General features: G+C 39.4%; 1 pseudogene; it reads left to right on the forward strand.

Moving 5' to 3' along the window:
- The window catches only part of LOC148010284 (uncharacterized), a 79896-nt pseudogene that overhangs the window by 56235 nt on the left and 4245 nt on the right, over positions 1–19416 (forward strand).

A 19416-nucleotide genomic window follows, 5' to 3' on the forward strand; every position in this document is an offset into this window, starting at 1 on the left:
CATATGGAGGGATGTCATTTTTTATGAGAGGGACATTGTGCAGACTTGTGCAACTGACTTCGAGTTGGCTCCTCAGGATGCACCATTGGAGATAGTGTTTTTTGAGCAAATCTACAAGCTTAACTTCCTACTATCTACATGTCCTACATAATTAGAGTCAGTGTATCCCATGACTCGTGTATCCTGGCCACCATAACAAATACACATAATTGTTGTTCCCTTCAAGTACCTCATATTACCTTGATGGCATCCTAATGCCATCTACCAGGTGTAGCCATATAGCGTGCTGCATCTCCCACTGTAAATGCTATGTCAGGAAAAGTGGCTATTAGAGCATATATCAAATTTCCCACCATAGATGCATAAGGGATCTTGGCAATCTTTGCCTTCTGCTCATCATACTGCAAACAATCGGCTTGACTAACCTTTATGTGAGAAGATAAAGAGCATCCAATAGGCTTGATATTCTACAAATGAAACTGCCCAAAGACCTTTTGGATGTACTCATTCTATGATGACAAGTAGACATTAGGGCCAAAAGCACTTCAAAAAATGCACTTTTGTTAATCACAGGATTAAGGAAAGGGCCAAATAGATTTTGCCACATGTGCAAGAATATGGTATTCTTGTCTCCTCCTTTTTGGAGATAGTAGAGTTGACTCCGTGGTTCTCTTCTCTCTTTTAGCCAAAATCTCCAAACTCTGACATGTTTTGATGGTCCCGAAGTCCTTATTTAATTGTAAAATCTGACAAAATCGGTTATGATAATGATGTTGTGAAGTTAATACTAACTTTTTTGAAAGTCGGGAGCTTTTGGCGCCTCGACTATATTTTCATTAGTCTTTTCACTATTTCTTCTTTGTTCATTCGTCTTTCTCGGTGAGCTTCTTTCTTTGCTCATTTGCCTTTCTCAATGAGCGCTTTTCTCTGCGATTTCAATCTAAGTATGGCATCCAAAAGGCGCATGTCTCGTTTAGTAAACTCCTGCACTGTCTATGGCTAAGGAGTAGAGGGAAAATGGGAGCCCAAAACCTTTTGCATAAACGATTGGGTGACCATGTTGCCCTCTTTCAAAGGCTCGCACAAGGTCAAAAGAAGAAAAAGAGAGGATATAAAACATCACTGGAAAGGGCGTATCATTGCTTTCAAAATTACGCATGAAGGGTGGTTAGTTAAAGTGCAACATGTTTACATGGAAACCTGTGGAGAGTTTGAGTGGAACTTTGAATGTGATTCATAAGGCGTTTATAGACATTATATATGCTGATGAGACTGTCGGTTCTTTCAATGAGAGAAGAATTTTTATATATTATGCACAATATGTGGTTCCATCTAAAGAGGGTACATATGGACATATCGAGGATTTGCCATTGCCAAGTCTCTCCTCTCTTATTTGGGAGGTTCCTGATAAGGCAACCATGCATAGTTTTAAATTCAAAATATGTCAAGATATTCAAAAGTCCATGACAGCTGGAAGGATCTCAGAAGAATACACCTGTCATGGTTTATCCCCTTACATATCTTTGTGGGTTGCTTCAAAATAGCAAACTTACAGAGAACAAAAGTATCTTGGCTAAGTAGAAATTTTGCAAGCACAGAACTAGATAACATTATAGGGAAGCTTTCGAAATCTAGAGATGTTGACCATAAGGGCGACACCATGAGGTGTATTGTATGCCCCCAATCCTTGTCTCTATGTTATAATATAGCACGGCAAACTCTTGCTTTAGGTTTTGATTATAGGAGATGCAAACTTAAACTAGGCACGTGGATTCCCTTGGATTCAGATATACAGATTGCATGCCCTTCAATCTTAAGGTGCAAGTTATAGACAAGGAAATAAATATCACTTCCAATTGAAATCTTAAAGATGTAAGGGATACCTTGGAGATGCTAAACTATACATCCCTAGAATATAAGTTCAAAGTAAACGGCAAAGTAGTAGGAAAAAGAGTGAACGCTTTTTCTCTTGTATGAGTTGCTTGCCTCCTTCAATTGTAAGCTTCGAGCCATAAAATTGAAAACATTACATTGGATAAAAAGCTTTTCATTGAATGAAGAGTTACAGAATTGTAGATATACAAAGATCTTGCCATTTGTATCTATTTGTCTTCTTTCATCATTGTAACTTCTTCGTCACTTTTTGAAAAGATAGATCTTGCAGTTGCAGTGGCTTTTTTTTTTTGTTGGTTGAAGAATTTAACTTGGACAGGGGCCCTCTTCTCTTAAGGGGGTAGATGAGAAGATGGATGAGAAAGTGTTGGCATTTCTATCTTTGTGGAGCTTGCCTTACTTGTCTTTCCAGATGACTTGCCTTTTTCCTTACTCTTAGTTAAGGATTTATGTGGAGGAGAGTCGGGGTCTACTGGCATAATTGCCCTATCCTCAATACATCTCTCTCTTATCCACCATGTGTATGAATCGGGGTAATCTTTGCATTGCAAGGAAAATTGTAATAAGTTGTAAGGTGAGTGATAGTTCGTACTTGTAGGGAGTAAAAACAAAGAAATAGAATGATTATAAAATTTGATAATAATGTTGTTGCTTAAAATCTAATAACGTTGCTCAAAACAGAATGTGAAAGATGCTTACATTAACCCCATCTATCTTGAGAATCTTTGAATCTATTATCCTACAAACATTCGAAATTACTCTCCATCCACAAGAATACGCATCATTTTGTAAGGGTACTTCTTGTAAGAGAAAACTATATGGTTTTTGAGGATCAGCAATATCCTCATATGTAGTATCCAAAAAGGTTACCACCAACCTCCCAGCACTATCAATGGAAACATGTTATAAAAAAAGGACAATAAATAAAATAAACAATAAACCAAAAAGTGAGGATTTGTATTCAACGCACATTTTTGCTTGACCATGGATACCCCTAAGAGAGTTCATAAGGATAATTTCTCGAGTGAAAATATCAATATATATTAAGCTCCAATGTCCTCTGCAAAGTAAAATGTTAGTAAGAAATGCATACTATAAAGAAGTATACATAAAGAAGTATACATTAAACCCTTTGCAAAATTGCATACCTTTCAACGTAAGGAAAAAAAAAATGGTAGTTTGTAATTGGATCAAACGATCTGAAAAATATTTCTATGTTTGAAGGAGATTTTGAAAACAATTCCACTGATAACAGTGGATCAACGATAAATATAGTTTTAGAGATTTCTTGGCTAAGAGAAGAAATCAACACCCTAAAACCAAAAGCAAAACCAAATGAATGTCAATTGCAATGAACAAAATAACACTATCATTCAATTAAAAAAATTTGAGCAAAAAATCCTTACCTTATGCAACAAAAGACTACTGAATCTGACAAATGAATATCTTTCTGAACAAACATTCCTTTGTCCTCAGGGGAAATACTAAGATAGTCTTCTGAAGAAGTGCAAGAGACATTCAATACCATTTGCCTATATACCTCATCCATTCTCTTCAGATTGACAGGACCAAGGACATCAATTTTTCTCTTGCAAACTTCATCCTCTGACTCGATAGTCTCTTGTGGTCGTTTTTTATGGGCAACTTCTTTAGGTTCTTGATAGGTAGACACTTGTTCAGAGGTGGTCTTTGCATGGTGTAAATGTGTCACGTCCTCAATCACTGGTCATTTCGCTCTCCTAGACAATTTTGGAGGAACGTTAAGGATCTCAAATGCTTTTTTATCAGTAGTGGGCAAGGGCCTCAATACCTTGTCGAACCTATACCTGATTCTGCTAACCATACTAAAGTCTTTGTTCATCAAAGTCATTCTATGAGTGTGAGCAGCAGCAATGTAACCATCATTCATAAAATCAATAACGAAGTCTTCAGCAGCCTTCTGAAGGCAAAGAATGACTGCAAGCTACCATTTTTTTTGCATGCCAACTTCAGTGGACACCCTTGATAATCTAAAATAAATATCTTTGACAACCCTAATAAATGTTGTCTTTGGAATCACATGCTATGTAGCTCTTTATGCCTTCCTTATCTCACTTAAACATTTCTGAACATAAAAAAATCTAGGCTTTCTCTTTCTCTTCGGCTTGGAAGGGTCTTCTTCTCCATGGGAATAAGAGGGTCCAGGTTGCTCTGTCTGTTGAATAGGGGCTCCAAGGGAGGTTGAAAACTTAGCAGTTGTTGTAGGGTAGGACTCTACATGATGAAGCTTACTTTGGGCAAGAGAAGACATTGTCTCTGCACTAGATTGTTTAGATTCCATGGCAAGAGACTGAGGGCAACCAGGAGTAGGTGAGATTTGAGGGAAACCAGGGGTAGGTGGGATCTCAGGATGGAAAGATTGAGAAGCTGAAAGTCTTGTCTCCTCATCACTCTCTTTGCTGTCTAAATACACCTCCCTTGCAGTCTGCTTTGTCCTAGCCATGAACCTACAGAAAAATGAGACTTGTTAGAACATTTAAAAACTATGAGTAAAAAACGAGACTAGTTAGAATATTAAAAAACCATAAGTAACCCAAAGAGAAATAACAAATACAGTGCGATAGGCAAAAAAGCCCGGGTTTGAAGTGAAGCTCCTCGCGCCGTATTTGTGGATGACCAATACGGCGCGATAGCGATAAACAGTGGGTCAAAAATTCTAATCTTCGCGTCGTATTTGCAATAGGCTAAAGCATGGTTTAACTAATACGACGCGAATGCATCAAAACGAAGTTTTAAAAAGAAACCTCTCGCACCATATTTGTGGTGAACGATACGGCGCGAAAACAATGAAGCGCATGTTTAAAAAGCACCTACTCATGCCGTATTTGCGGTGACTGATACGGTGTGACTATGTTTAAGTGCAGGTTTAAAAAACAACTCCTCGCGCCGTAATTGCGGTGACCGATATAGGGCGAAGTTGATCTCGATGTGGCTGTGTATTCGCGCTCTGGATTTGAAAAGTGAGCGATGTAAGCTACAATCGATCTTTTATAACTGCGGGGTCCATGACACTTGGCAATGTTTAATTGGCTAGGTTTTGCACGGGCTATCCACATGGCTGTCTACATGGCATCGCACGTGGCAAATATTTTTCACTCTATATAAACACGGTTGTCAGGAATTTATGAAATTTTTTACAAATTTACAAGCTTGTTTAGAGTTGAGGTCCACTTTCAGTGTTTCTTATGTGAATTTGCACGATTTTGTTTACCCCTTAATACGAAGCGAGGAGATATTGTTCTTGAGGTCGCTTGGCCAAATTCGCGTCGTATCGTCAATTAGCAAATACGAAGCAAGAAGTCATCGCTCGTGAAGTGGTTGCACACTTTTGCACAGTATCGTACTTTCACTCATGTCTGAGCCTAAGGATGTTGTAGGCTCCCAAGAGCAGGTAACCCCTTCTAAAAAAAGAAGAAGATTGTCATCAGGGTCAACAAGAGCTTTTGGTTGTGCTGCCTTCTCCCTTGAATTTCCCACAACTTCCTTCCCTTGTTCAGCAACAAGTGTGGGAATGCCTAAGAAGTCTCCAATCAAAGGCAAGTCACCATTGAGGGTTTCTGGATTGTCTTAGATCATAGAGGTTTCTCCATCTGAAAGGCTCCTAGACTTTCTTCTTCAGAATGACATGGAGTTATCTTATTACGGAACTGCAAAGGATATTTTCAACCCTGACTGGGATATTGACGATGTATTGAACTCATGTAAGAAGTTTTTCTTGGAGGAGTTTGCTGAGTTTGAAAGTCTTGCATTTCCAATGGTTGAAAAGGATGCAAAGGAATATGTTCACATACCTATTGAGAGCTCACCTTCAGAGAAGGCTTCGTTTTCAAGAAAGTGTACATCTCATTCTCTTGACCGGTGTCATGCTGTTGCGCATCCGAGCCGTATACACCTCCATTTTTTTTGTTGTGCATTTGTGTTATTTTTCCGCTGTGATTCATTGTGTGTGATTGATGCATTATGATAATCCGTCCTTTCAGTACCCGCATCCAATGTATATATTCCGCTAGTGTGTGTGTGTGTTTCTATTTGTATACATGATGTGTGTGTGTTAGAAAAATATGAAAAACTAATGCCAAAGGACATTATCAAGCTGATAATTTCAATGATGATCTCTAAGAAAAGTGTAGGGAATTGTGGAATCAAAGGAAGCTTTGTGGAAGCCGATCATCTAAGTTCAATAGTTCCCATGAAATAGAGTTGAAGGAAGTCTCTCAAAAGCTGCTTAAGCGAGTAAGGTACATATTAGTGATATCATTCTAAAAGGATGCGAAAACTCAGGCTCAGCAGCTTCTTCAGTCATCAATAAGCAAGGTCTGAACCATCTCTCAAGGACTCTCAGGAATCCTTCAATGGGGCTATTGACAGCACTAGTGAAGCACCGAGAGAGCATTTTGCCACCCAGTCCTCAAGGCCAAAATCAAAGTTTGTGCGTAGATCTCCTGTTGGTGTAAAGAAACTAGAGTTATTCTTGTCAAATAGGAGTTTTTTTTTTTTGCTCAGCTAAAAGAGGAGAAGGGGAGACTAATTCCGACTGGACGTCTATCAAGAGGGACTATTCTATGGCATCCTAATAGCGATAGAGAGGAGATGAGGAGGATAACGAAGTTTGATAAAAGCTCAGAGAACATGACTGCAACTTCGGAGGATGGAGCTCAGAGATTGTGTTTTCGTCATCGTAAAGGACATTGATGGCAGAAAAACTCCGAGGCAAAAGACGCTGCTGACTCTGAGGGTAACGAATGATAGCGGACTAGGAGGAGGAACTCTAAAGACGAAGCAGAAGGAAGGGATGCAGATCAAACCTAAAGAAGAAAAAGAACCAGCAGAAGAAGCTTAGGAGGATCATAACAAGTTCAAGCACGGGCAACAATTCATTAGTCCAGATTGAAGAAGAGGAGATCGTGGCATCATTCCTGTCATCAAATTTGAAGCTAGTAACGCAGTCTTTTTGTTAGCGCTGCTTCAAACTGTCGTAGCCTTCCTGCTTGACACAACGGTGTGAGGCCTTACTACATCAAAGCTTACTGAAGGATTCTTCTTCTTCCCACAAGCTTCACAATTGAGAGAGTGAAAGCCCATGGTCAGAAGACTCGAGGTTTTTCTCACCCGTCCCATGTGATACGACTCAGAACATCAGCCCAGGAGCCGATGATGTCGAATGCGATTCCCAAATAGCCAACTTGGCTGATTGCTTGAGAGGTTAACAGGTTCAGGCCCATCAGACCCCATAAATTGCAGGATTTTCTATTAATGGAGCAACAAAACCTCGGGCATTATGAGAGCCCATGGAGTGTTAGATTTGATGATTCAAGGCAAGTTGCTCTCAGAGCATGTGTCACCTGTTCAAGACTGTTGTACTCATCATCAATGCGTGAAAACTGCCTATTAAAACTTTTTGTAACTTGTGGAGAGTCTCAATGAGTCCATTCTTGGGATGAAAATGAACCTGAGCGAGAAATTCTGGAGCCTTCAACAGAAAAATCTAAAAGGAGGTAGTCCACATGTTGGATGACCTGGAGCGATGTTCGGGAGGAGATTCACTTGTCATGTCTGAGAAGGCTTGTGTTCTGGGTGCATCGTGGCGATAAGTAAAATCTCAGAACCTTCTTGTACAGATAGAAGCATCAGGACATGGTGGAGATACCCATCCTGAGGGCCATTATTTGAAGCCATGGAAGCAAACACATTAATGTCCAAGATATTAAAATACAGGAATTCAGAGCCTAATTCTTAGAGGCAAGTTGCTCCAAAGGTGTTGGCAGCATGTGGACGGCCAATCATGTTGACAGTTGATACTAGCCCTATTGGCATAGGTTGGGCAGTGGGACAGGATGATGTTGATGGAAATAGATATGCAATCCGCTTTGGAGCTAAAGTTCTTAATGAGCAACAGAGGAGATATCCGCAGATTAAAAGAGAATTGTGGGGAGTAGTCACTGCACTGAAGTGTGATAAAGGGTATTTTATTGGAGCTTCAGTTGTTGTGGAAACAGATTGTTTGCCTTTTCTTGGCATGATTACTAGCTGTTCGACTCCAGATATAGCGATGCTTCGGTGGATTACCTACATCAAATCATTGAATCCAGAATTTCGACACATAGCAGGGAAAGATAATCCAGTTGCTGACATGCTATCTAGAGCGAGATATGAGGATGAGGAGTCAATGCTTGCAAAAGATGATGAGACAGAGTTTGCAGCTTCTGTCCTTGTTCATGATTGTCATGCATCTACTGTTGAAGCCTTTATTGAAGAATTCTATGTTGATGAGTGGCTGCAAATTGGACAGTATCTAAGTTCATTGACTCGAAGAGCTGATTGGACAGATGATGAATTCAAGAAAATCAAAAGGAAGGCTTATGGGTATTTCTTGAAAGATGGTTTTCTTTGGAAGCATCCAAAGAAGAGAGGCGGCTTACCCTTGAGAGTAGTTTGTGAAGTAGCGATGCAGATACAGATTATGCGAGAATTTCATGAGAGTTCATGGGCTGGTCATAGAGGTGTGTGGGCTACCTATGAGAAAATCAAAGAAAGATACTGGTGGAAAGGGATGTATAAAGATGTTTCCCACTTTGTGGAGACTTGCAAGGACTGCCAGCTTTACTCTTTAGTGTGGTATCGTGATGAGTTGCATCCGACCTATCCACTATGTATGCATTATAAAAGGGTGGTAGACTTGGTTACTTTGCCAGTGGGACTTTGGCAGATGAGATATCTTGTCTTGGCTAGGGAGGATCTTACAAACTATGTTGAAGGCAGATCTTTGCGGACAAAGACCACCACTACAGTATGTAAATTCTTGTTGGAAGAAATATTTTGCAGGTATGGATGTATAGGCAAGATTACAGCTGATCATGGAGAGCTAGATGCAGATGAAGCTAGAGAATTTTTCTCACGGCTTGGGATTAAGTTGACTCTTACTACTGCCTATAATCCAGAGGAAAATGGCAAGAGCGAAAGAGGACATCCGCCGATAGTTAAAGCATTGGCAAAAGCTTGTAGAGGTCGGATTGGAGATTGGCCGAGATTACTACCTTTTGCATTGTGGGCAGACCGCTCTACACATAGCGTGACTACTGGATATATGCCTGCAGAGTTGATGTATGGGCAAAAGCCTGTCATGCCTACAGAAATCTGTGCTTCACGTGGAGTGCTCTTCCATGGCAAGAGAAATTATCAAGGGAGGAGCTTCTAGCTCTTCGAATTCATCAACTAGAGACAAGAACAGAAGATGTGCAGCTAGCAGTTGATCGTTTGAAGGCAACCCAACTCAGAAATAAGGACAAGTTTGATTTGAGGCATCGCTTAAGGCCTAGAGCCATAAAAGAAGGAGATTGGGTTCTAGTCTACGACAGTAGTCTAGAGAATCAGCATAGTAGCATGAGAAAAATGGTTCAAAGATGGTTTGGACCGTATGAGGTGAAACAGGTTTTTGACAATGGTACCTATGAGTTGGCTGAATTAGATGGAATAGTATTGAGGGTGCCCATTGCTAGAAAACGGGTCAAGATTTTCAAGAGAAGAGAAGATGAAGAATATTCACTTGAAGCATTGGCAGAAGAAGAGCAGGTAGAAGAAAGTCAAGCGGAAGAAGCAGAGAATATGGATGATGAAGCTGATGGAGAAACAAGTCTACTAGAAACTGATGAAGGACTCAACCTGTTTGTGGACTTGAATGATCCTGGATAGTTGGCTCATCTGGAGGATGCGCAGGTTTAGAGGGGGTGGATGTCATGCTGCTGCGCATCAGAGCCGTATACACCTCCATTTTTTTTGTTGTGCATTTGTGTTATTTTTCCGCGTGTGATTCATTGTGTGTGATTGATGCATTACGATAATCCATCCTTTCAGTACCCGCATCCAATGTATAGATTCCGCTAGTGTGTGTGTGTGTTTCTATTTGTATACATGATGTGTGTGTGTTAGAAAAATATGAAAAACTGATGCCAAAGGACATTATCAAGCTGATAATTTCAATGATGATCTCTAAGAAAAGTGCAGGGAATTGTGGAATCAAAGGAAGCTTTGTGGAAGCCGATCATCTAAATTCAATAGTTCCCATGAAATAGAGTTGAAGGAAGTCTCTCAAAAGCTGCTTAAGCGAGTAAGATACATATTAGTGATATCATTCTAAAAGGATGCGAAAACTCAGGCTCAGCGGCTTCTTCAGTCATCAATAAGCAAGTTCTGAACCATCTCTCAAGGACTCTCAGGAATCCTTCAATGGGGCTATTGACAGCACTAGTAAAGCACCAAGAGAGCATTTTGCCACCCAGTCCTCAAGGCCAAAATCAAAGTTTGTGCATAGATCTCCTGTTGGTGTAAAGAAACTAGAGTTATTCTTGTCAAATAGGAGTTTTTTTTTTGCTCAGCTAAAAGAGGAGAAGGGGAGACTAATTCCGACTGGACGTCTATCAAGAGGGACTATTCTGTGGCGTCCTAATAGCGATAGAGAGGAGATGAGGAGGATAACGAAGTTTGATAAAAGCTTAGAGAACATGACTGCAACTTTGGAGAATGGAGCTCAGAGATTGTGTTTTCATCATCGTAAAGGACATTGATGGCAGAAAAACTCCGAGGCAAAAGACGCTGCTGACTCTGAGGGTAACGGATGATAGCGGACTAGGAGGAGGAACTCTAAAGATGAAGCAGAAGGAAGGGATGCAGATCGAACCTAAAGAAGAAAAAGAACCAGCAGAAGAAGCTTAGGAGGATCATAACAAGTTCAAGCACGTGCAACAATTCATTAGTCCAGATTGAAGAAGAGGAGATCGTGGCGTCGTTCCTGTCATCAAATTTGAAGCTAGAAACGCAGTCTTTTTGTTAGCGCTGCTTCAAACTGTCGCAGCCTTCCTGCTTGACACAACGGTGTGAGGCCTTACTACATCGAAGCTTACTGAAGGATTCTTCTTCTTCCCACAAGATTCCCGATTGAGAGAGTGAAAGCCCATGGTCAGAAGACTCGAGGTTTTTCTCACCCGTCCCATGTGATACGACTCATAACATCAGCCCAGGAGCCGATGATGTCGGATGCGATTCCCAAATAGCCAACTTGGCTGATTGCTTGAGAGGTTAACAGGTTCACGCCCATCAGACCCCATAAATTGCAGGATTTTCTATTAATGGAGCAACAAAACCTCGGGCATTATGAGAGCCCATGGAATGTCCTGCTGCCAACACCTTTGGAGCAACTTGCCTCTAAGAATTAGGCTCTGAATTCCTGTATTTTAATATCTTGGACATTAATGTGTTTGCTTCCATGGCTTCAAGTAATGGCCCTCAGGACGGGTATCTCCACCATGTCCTGATGCTTCTATCCGTACAAGAAGGTTCTGAGATTTTCCTTATCGCCATGATGCACCCAGAACACAAGTCTTCTCAGACATGACAAGTGAATCTCCTCCCGAACATCGCTCCAGGTCATCCGACATGTGGACTACCTCCTTTTAGATTTTTCTGTTGAAGGCTCCAGAATTTCTCGCTCAGTTTCATTTTCATCCCAGGAATGGACTCATTGAGACTCTCCACAAGTTACAAAAAGTTTTAATAGACAGTTTTCACACATTGATGATAAGTACAACAGTCTTGAACAGGTGACACATGCTCTGAGAGCAACTGGCCTTGAATCATCAAATCTGATTGTAGGTGTTGATTTTACCAAAAGCAATGAATGGACGGGAAAAAAGTCTTTCAATGGAAGAAGCCTACATGCTATGGTTCCCAATATTCAGAATCCTTATGAGCAAGCGTTATCTATTATTGGCAGAACACTCTCACCTTTTGATGAAGACAATTTAATACCTTGCTTTGGCTTTGGAGATGTGACAACACATGATCGCAACATTTCCAGTTTTTACCCAGACCAGCAACCTTGTCAAGGGTTTGAACAGGCTCTTGCACGATACAAACAAATTATTCCTCATTTGTGCTTGGCTGACAAATTGTTCCTCATTTGTGCTTGGCTGACAAATTGTTCCTCATTTGTGCTTGGCTGACAAATTGTTCCTCATTTGTGCTTGGCAAGGCCCACATCTTTTGCTGCCCACAGAACTCTATTGTTTTATGTACATAGGGGTTGCTGCCTACAGAACTCCTTTGTTTTGACTTTGTATGGAATCCTGAAATTTTGTTCACAGGAATTATTACCCAGCAGAATTTAACAAGTCTATGTGCCAATGGCAAAACTGAACTCGAACATCTGAATGTAAAGTTGGATATGAGTTACTACAGCTTTTTCTAAACATGGACCTCATGTAACTCACTTGACAAGGAATATAGTGAAATTTGGCATCAAAATTTCAATTTCTTCTTGTTAGTCTCTTTCCTTGTTGCAACTTAAACTCCGTGTTCAGCAGCCCTTACACGAAATCTACGACACCGGTTTTGTACCTCAGATTTATTTTGTTCTGCTCATTCTAGGAAATGTAGGCTTATGTCCAAAACAGCTGCATTCATTACATTTTCTCTTGTTAAATATCCTGTGAAATTTGATGAGAAACAATTAGAAGGTCCAAAATGTTCCAGCTTTCGCCTTTTGAACGAGGTAGCAAATGATAAGGATGCAGAGGAATGTTTGGACCTTGAGCAAGAAGCAAATATTGCTGGCAAACTAGATGTTGCCCAATTCAAAGCTAAGACCATTATTGAAGAAAACCATGCAAATGCAGATCTTGTTTGTGACTCTTCTTTTTATACTGTTGCTTCACTTCCAACTTTCCCTATCAAGGACAAAGAATGCAACAGACATTCAAAGGCTCTTCAATCTTAGGGAGGATTATTATTTAGCCATCATTGCAGAGTCTTTTGATGTTGCAAATGGCATTGTTGACGTCGAAAATGAATTGAAGGAAGAGTTACTTAAACTTGACACTGAAATTACGGACGGCAAGTTTATTGAAGTAGGGGATGCCCTTTCTCTTTGTTTTCGTAAGGCAAAGAATGCTGAGGAAGAGTATGGGATTACTGAAGAGGAATTCCACAGTCTTCAAGACCGACTTGGAATTTCCCATTTTGGAAGAGAAGAGTCGCAATATGTTAAAGAATTGGAAGATACCAATGAGGCACAATCATCAATTAACATATGGAATCCAACTAAGCTAGAAAATGATGAAAATCAATTGGTACTATTATCTCAAATTTTGTAAGATGTATATACATTAATATGTTTGATTTCAACATTCATTTGACATTTATCTTTTTTTACAGTTGGAGATTGAAGATTTAATTGATAACTTCTTGGGACAGGATAAAGGGACAAGAGTTGGTATTAGTTCACATAAAGATGTTGCACTTGGCCATTACTTAGCAAGGATTGATCCGCATGTTTTCTTGGTTTTTCATAACATCTTCTCAGAGGAAGCAACATGACCTATACTATGTATTAAGGCACTTACAAGGCTACTTGGTTTCTCTAGGTTACAATACAATGCACACAAGGTGATGCTTTTGGAGAAGACTGCGGCAATTAGGATTTTTGGTTATGGTCCTGGTTTCTCTGCTTCTAGAGCAGGATACTTTCTGGCCCTCTCATCTTATGCTTTGGCAGCAAATCGAACTGATATAAAATCAATAGTTGGCTACAAGAGAAAAAAATTTCTGCATTATAGAGGAAATATCCCGAAAAGGGAGGATGATGTAAAGGCTCCTGAGAGCTAGCTTTGTACTTTCCTTTCTTGAATTCTCAAGTTGAAGTATTTATTCTTTGAAGTTGTCGTCAAAAAATACTATGAATTCTTAAGTTGAAGTATTCATTCTTTGAAGCTGTCGTCGAAAAAACCAATTGAATAGCTCCTCAAGAGCATTGCTTTTTGTAACTCCACCTCCATGTCTTGTGCTTCAAAAAAAACTTGTACATGCTTGATAGTGAGATTTTTCCATGCCTTGGCCACTATAAGTTGCGAGGGGGCCTTGCTCCTCCACAAAGTAAGGCCCATGGATATGAAGGATATGCTGCAAATTCATAAGAGTAACAATCAGTTTCTGCCAATGGAAATTTTATTGAAGAAAGCTTGGATTAAATATTCTCTCTTACCAAATAAAAAGTGATATCTTTTTCTCCCCATGCCTCCTTTATTTCCTGAACAAGATTTGTAATCAAACATTTGAACTCTTCTAGATACGTGTACATTTTCGTTTATTGCTTGAGGAGCTTTAGGAAGACATCAACATGTCTCGAAACCTCCATCCTTAGAAATGCAAGTCGTGGTGTGGTTGCAACGTTTGTCGTTATCCCACACAGCTCTCTCCAATGCTCCCAAGTAATGCTCACATATTTTCCTACATGGTTACCTAAAAAACTTCTAGCTTTTGAGCCTCCCGTTGAGACATCAGCCAAGACATCTCTTGTTTTCCCTAAAAGCGTTGGATCTTTTCTTAAATGAACTTAACCTCCATGAAAACCCATTTTGGAGAGTAATGCCTCACATTTGTCAATACACTCATTCGATAAAGATAAAGGCTTAATTGAGTATGCATAGTCAAGATGCAACCTGAGAAGTTTATCAATAATTCTAATCTCTGCATGCAAAGTACATATATGAACATTAGTAAGAGAAATTGAAAGAATTGGATCCCATATATCTTCCTTTTTTAAAAAAAATTAGATCTATAGAGTCTCTAGTTGGGGCTCTTCTTACAGGGCGCAAGTTGCTCCAATTTTTAGACCCAACACTTTCCATGCAATAAATACAAGGATATTTTGCATTTGTCCCATTACATATTCCAAGCATACATTTGATAGTTTTCAAGTTAGCACTCATGTGCCATTCCACATTAAAATTACCAATCCCATCAACAACCAACATTTCTCCTTCACTTTGAGACTTAATAATGTTTGGAATACCTGTATGAGTAAACAACCATTTCAGTGTTTCATGATTCTCAATTGGTACCTGAGCTGCACCAACCCACCAAATCTCCATCTCAGATTGGAACTTATGCACTGGTGCTTGATCCCCACCATTGCTGTATTCCAATGCCCTGTTCATGATGCAAATGTTGACTCTTTCCATCTTTTGTCCTTTTTGAATCTGTGCTTCATCTAACTTCAAGACAAACTTTAAAACACCGTGACATTCCTCTAACGTGAGTCTATACATGTGAACCATTGCAATCTGTACTCTTCTTAGATCAACCCATATATTGTTAAATACATTGTATTCAAAACTAGATTTTCTTTTTGTCTTTTCATATGGCATAGCTTCTTCAATATGAATGTATTCCCCGAAAACTTGTGGAATCTTACAATTCATGGCAGTCCTTGCAACTGATACTCCTAGGGCTCGAGGTAACCCAAATGTAGTTATTCTATTACATTTTAGATTTTTAAACCATAATCTTGAGATAGCCCAATAACCTTTTCGACTAATGCCCACAGTATCACATGTCTCTACAATTTCATTTGGTTTTACTGTGTCCTTTAAGTCCTTCACTAATTATTTGAGAGTTCGGCCTCTCAAATCCATATTTTGAGGTGACCTAAGAATCCTCAAAATATCATTATTATTCATGGTCTCTTTTAAAAAATTGATTCTCTCCTCACTCTCTCGAATATTTATACCCGACATGTTGGAGACATAATTTTTTGCAAGATTCAATCTTCTTTTCTTTGCTCTCTCACACAAGTTAGTTATATTTTTAATGGTCTCTTTCTCTCTCTTAATCCTATTGGAGTTTTCTTTAAATGTGCTAACTTATCTTGTAATGAATTATTAGCATTTTCCAAAACGTCAATCTTATTTGTAAGCTCCGAAATGCTTGTCTGTGCAATAAATAATGCTTTTCTCATTTCATTCATCTGAGCCATGTATGTGTAAGATGCAGAGTATAAGCTTTTACAATACCCAAGCATCCCATTATAACCTTCCCCAACATATCTCACGTAGTCATGAATATTAAAAAAATTAGGAGGTTTACCTGTTGAAGGATCCTTTGGATAAATATTTCCATCTACCCACAAATCTATATGTTTCTTTCCTTGAGTTCGCAATCTGTTGGCCTCCATCTCATCTGTTAGTACTCGACGATGTATACTTCTCCAAGATGAATAAATTGGATCTAGTTGGATGGTAAGTTTGTATTTGCATGTGCTCGCATTTGTATCACTTGCAGAGGTGTTGCTAAACATTTTAGTAGCTCAAGGATAGCAGTGATAAGAAAGTGAGCACAAAGAAGAGAATGGCAAAAGAGAATGGAGAAAGAGTGTGTGAAAAGACGATGCGGGAGTAGACAAATCGCGTTATAGGTCGACATTTCTCGAAAATACAAATTCTCCCAAGTTCCAAGACAAAAAACAGTCGAAAAGGTGACACTGACATAAATTAAATTTGAGGGACAATTAATGGCTCAGCTCTTTGATGAATTCAATATTCTCTCATTAATCACATCTGAGCAACCAAATTTTGCGTTTTCATTCTTCCAAAATCTCAATTAATTAGCAACTTAATCATTTTCTTACAAGTGCCCTTTTTGAAGCGTTTTTGGCCCTAATGAGGAGCCCCTTAGAACAATCATGTATAATGCACATACCAAGAATACGTGAGGCCCATCCCATGTCCTTCATCTCAAAACTCTTCTTGACCTAACCTTTCAAGGCATCCAGCTCACCAGAGTACTCTTAGCAATCAACACATCATCCACATAGAGGATCAAAATCATAAGGCTACCATCACAACCCTTCTTAATGTATAAAGACGAATCCATATCACTATGCAAATATCCATATGAATGCATAAAAGCATCAAGCTTGTGGTACCATTCCCTAGATACCTCCTTAAGGCCAAAAAGTCTCTTCCTCAATCTGCATACTACGTGTTCCGTACCATGTTCTACAAAGTCCTTAGGCTACTCAATGTAAATCTCATCATGCAACTCCCCATGAAAAAAAGCCATCTTGACATCCATCTAATAAAGATCCAAGTAAAGTTGAGCAACCAAAGCCAGTACCAAGTGTAGGATAGTCATTTTCACAATAGGAGAGAAGACTTCATCAAAGTCCATATTGTGTTCTTGCTTGAAGTCCTTAGCAACCAATTTGGCATTGTATCTTGACTTGATACAATAAGTCACATGACCATAAGTCTACATTGACTTGTCATTATTATGGAAAACATGGTCATATTTGGCCTTAAGGCCATAAAATGTGTAATGACAAGCACAAGAAACACGAAAAGGGTAAAGTGCAAGAAAAGAATGATGATCACAGCATTGTCCCTAGCAAGTCCAGCATCAAAATTGAAGATATTACAGTGTACATGTGTGCGGGTATTGTCAATGTAATGAATACACGGGCGGCTAGGCACAATTGCCTTTACCCCCAACACAATCTCCCCTGATGCATGGATGAGTGTCTTCTCCATGCATGCATTTTTCACCATATCATAATCCATATAGGTCTCAAATCACATAGGTTGCCGTCTATCTCGAGTAGACCATCTCAAAACTAGCTAAGGGGCCTACACATCTTGTGGAGCATTAGGGATCTTGGGCACTAGGGCATCAGTGTCTGCTATTATGTAATCTGTCTAACTAGCTACATAATAACAAGAGGCACCTCCTGAAATATCACCCCATGTACCTCAACAACATGCTTAGGCTACTTGTGCATTTTCTCCTCATGGAAAATAGCATCATGACTGTGGATAACCTTCCAAGCCTGTAGATCCCATAGGCAATAGCCCATCTCATCTACATCCCCATAACCAAGAAAAATGCATTTCTTAGAGTTAGGATCTAGCTTATTGCGCTTGTCCTTGGATACATGGTAGAAAGCCTCACAACCAAAGACACGTCTGGCATAGTTGTCTTGCTTCCTCTTGAATGAGCATATGAGGGAGGCTTTCTAGACCATACCTTATCCTTGCAACCTAATAGTCAAGAGTAGTACATGGGAACCGATTTATCAAGTGTACGACAGTAGTAACTACCTTAGTCCACAAATATTGTGGTAAGCCTACCGGCTAACTCGCTCCTAAATTATTCTATTCATACACTCGACCATACCATTCTAGGGTGGGATATACGAGGCAATCAACTAACGTGTAACACCCCTCCCATCACAAAATTGCTCAAAGGCTTTAAAGACATACTCATCCCCATTATCTGACCTTAGGTATTTCAGCCTATATCCAGACTGGTTCTTAACCAAAGCAAGCCAACATTGAAATGTAGCCAAGACTTTCGCTTTCTACCTAATAGGAAATTTCTAGATCTTATGTGTATAGTCATCGATGAAAGTAACGAAATACTTCACTCTACCTAACGACTTGCCAAGCATGGGACCACATACATCCAAATGAAAAAGAGCCAATGGCTTACCCATGCATGTCATACCAAACTTTTTATGCATATTACATGTATGTCTACCATATAAAAAATGGTTACAAGACCCAAAGCACTTATAGTCAAGAAGCAAAATATATTGCAAACGAGTAAGCATTTTCATTCCTTTCAAGGACATATGCCCAAGGCGACCATACCAAAGAGGTACATATGGAACAATATCCACTACCAAAATATGGTCAACTCAACTGGATATAAGCAAGGGATAGAGAGTGTTGGACTTAGCACCATGTGCAATGATAAGATTTCCATGCATAATCTTCCATGAGGAATCACCAAAAGAAACTACATAACATGTATCATCCAAAGTATTAGTAGAGATAAGGCTCTTTGTGTGAGAGCTAGTATATGACGTATATTATGAAGAGTAAGCATGCAACCTAAACCAAAGTACAGTTGGACATAAACAATGCCAACTATCTCCAATGCCAAGTTATTACCCAAACAGACAAATTCAGTCATATTGCAATAGGAGTGAAATCACTCTCTATGAGGGCTCACATGAAAAGAAGCCCCTAAAATCTATCAGCCAACACTGAGTATACCCTAATAAAACATCAATGAATTGTGAAGTATCAAGAGAAGAAGCTCAAGTATGAGATCATCATTAGAATCAGTCTGCACAACATTAATCTCTTCAATCTTAACACTCGACTTGCTAGGGACAATGCTACAATAATTATTTTTGTCCTATACTTTATCCTTGCGCTTTTCTTTGCACTTGTCCTAACCCATCTTATGGCACTGTGGCTGAATATGCCCTACTTTCCCACAATAATGACAAGTCAATGAGGACTTATGGTCAGGGTGTTATTGGGAAACTGTCCATGGGACTGAGAGTGAGATTGTTGAGAGTCTCTCTTGCGACAGTCATTACTGCTCCTACTATTATTGCCTCTAATTGTCAAAGCATAAGAGGTACATGAAGCATCGATATTCTTTTTGTTAACATCTCTAATCAAGAGTGCACTCTCTACATCATGAAACTATAACCCATTAGTAGGTATGTTGGCACACATAGCAGTACAAAATGTATCCCATGATTCAGGTGGAGTAACTAAGAGAAATAAGAGAAGAAGAGTGTCCTTGAATTCAATTCCTTGTGAAGATAAATGATTAATAATGGAATGAAACTCCTTTAAGTAA

The sequence above is a fragment of the Lygodium microphyllum genome, chromosome 30, assembly GCF_053477565.2.
Source record: "Lygodium microphyllum isolate KBCC chromosome 30, Lygodium_microphyllum_v1.1.10, whole genome shotgun sequence".
Lineage (NCBI taxonomy): Eukaryota > Viridiplantae > Streptophyta > Polypodiopsida > Schizaeales > Lygodiaceae > Lygodium > Lygodium microphyllum.